The sequence below is a fragment of the Solanum stenotomum genome, chromosome 5, assembly GCF_019186545.1.
Source record: "Solanum stenotomum isolate F172 chromosome 5, ASM1918654v1, whole genome shotgun sequence".
In the NCBI taxonomy this organism is placed as follows: Eukaryota; Viridiplantae; Streptophyta; class Magnoliopsida; order Solanales; family Solanaceae; genus Solanum; species Solanum stenotomum.
This window is the reverse complement of record NC_064286.1, coordinates 7,822,590-7,825,045: the sequence shown is the minus strand read 5'-3', so window position 1 is coordinate 7,825,045 and position 2,456 is coordinate 7,822,590.

The window sequence follows — 2,456 nt, the reverse complement described above, 5'->3', positions numbered from 1 at the left end:
GTTCGGTGATGTTTCGTAGGTGAAGACGAAGGAAATCTCCAACAACTTCTACTTTTCTTCCATGTGGTGGGAGCTGTGTCATTTACATTTTGTTGTGTCTTGTATTTTTAGTAGCTCTTGTACATGTTTAGACTAAATCCCTGTGGTGTTAATTAATTTACAAGTCTTAACTAGAATTGTTTTAAAAACTCTTATTTATAAATCTTCATGAAATTTTTTTATCTTAGTTTTCTTATTTTTCCGGATTGTTTTAATCATTAGGATTTAAGGGTTCTCCTACTTAGGTGTTAGAGTAGGTGCCTGCACGGCTCGATGGGTTGGGTCGTGACAAAAATATACAGTAAAAGTAGTATAAGTACAAACCACGCATATTCAGTAGGGCATCGTAAACCAACTGAGCAAGAGTAATAGCTATAAATACAAAGAATACTATAAATCATGTACTTTAGAAATGTGTAGTTCAGTATAAGACGGTCAATAAGAAGCAATATGATGCATAATAATAATTTTGAAGATGTGCAATTTACTTTAATGCAATGTCCAATAATTCTATTAGTGTACCTTCTCTGCTCAGAATATGTTGTGAGGTGAGATTCATAAGGGACTTTTTGGGTCCATATACTCCCCCAAACTATTTTTCTTGAAAATACAAATTGTTTTGTTATCCTGGATATAATCAATAGTTAATTACCCAAATCTATGTTCCTCATGCATGCATATTTACTTTCAAAGATGTTATTTTTATTAGTATCAATCTTATTATAATACATAAGAATGAATGAGTATGCATGATCACAGTAATAAAATAAGTTTCAAATACAATAATAATATAAAATGTCTTTTTCAACACAAATAGTGAGGAGTAGAAGTCTCCTCGAATAATGGATTTACTTTAAAAACTAATTTGGACGGTCACATGTGATCAATTAAGCAGATTGATAATCTAAATAAATCTTAGTCTAATAACTCTCTTTTAATCTATTGAGTAGATCTTTTTTAGAATTTTAGCTCATCTAGGCATAGTAATCTCCTTGAATAATAACATGTAATGTAAGAGAGTACAATGAAAAACAAAAATTCAATTAACGAATCATTAGACAATACTAGATCCTAATCTTAGATTCCACGGTAACAATTCAAATATAATTTCTTAGGCCATTTATCGGCTTAACTTTAGCAGACAGTTATTTTAATTCCTTTGGCCTAACTTTGCAATCTCGTGTCATTTTTACCCCATACTTTTTTTATTTCAAGGTCTTTTAACCTACATTGCACAAAACATCTTTCATAAGTTCTAAATCATGTAATGGAGTAAGAGTATTTACCTAGATTATCCTCAAAACAGAGTATACATGTGGAAAAAACATGGCTAAAAAGAATGTAAATTCACTAACATCAATATCATTTTAAAACCTAGTCCCAAATATGAAGCCTCATAGAAATAAGTAAAACTAAGATCAAATAAAATTGTAGCAGGTCAATCACATGTTGCAACATTTCCTTTGATAACTTCATCCAAAGACTCTGTTTGTAGTCTCCCAAGAAATATAGCAATGTATGTGATCACCCTCATACTACCTAGAATTCAACAATGTAGCATCAAGAGGGAACACAAGCTGAAGTTCTTATGTTTTGTGCTTAAGATATTTTGCAACACCCATAACTTCTAAATAAAAAATTCAAATCATTCTTTGAATGTGTATAGGCCCAAACCTAATGATTCCATATTGTACATATGTGTTAAGTTCAATTATTTAAAGTAGGTATAGATTTGGAGATTAATTAAGGTTAGAAGAATTCTTTAGGACAAAGTTGAATTGAAAACTTTCTTACCGATTGAGTTTTGCTATAAGTTTTTACTTAGGTCAACTTCAAAGGAGCAAATCTCCTAGAATACAAATAGTTATGTGTCACGATCCAAAAACTAAGGTCATGATGGCACACACCCCAAACACAAACTGATGTGTAAGTCTGAGAATCTAACTCAAGAATTATCTCAAAAAATGCAGAAAAAAGGTAAATACACATCTGAGACTTCTAGAACGAAGTCAGGCCATAAAAGAAGAAAAACTAAGATACAACAAAGAATTTCTGACACCTAGTATCATAAGAATTAGAGAGAATTCTAATATAATATCCGAATTTGAGATTCAACAATTGTATTTGAAATATACATAAAGACAAAAATAAAAGATGAAGCTTGAATGATGACCCGAATGAGGATCTAACCACAACTTCGAAGCTCAAATATTGCACAATTAATTTAGTCGTCTCAATTAATACTCATACTAAGGGTTGCAATAAAGGGTTCCAGAAGTAGGGGTGCATATGATCCACTTGTGCTCAGTAGGTTAGGACGACTGAATAAAATAAAATAATAATATTTATAAAATAACTATGAATCTCTTCTACCTGCATACAAAAGAATCTCACTTCAGCACCGCAATTATATATAT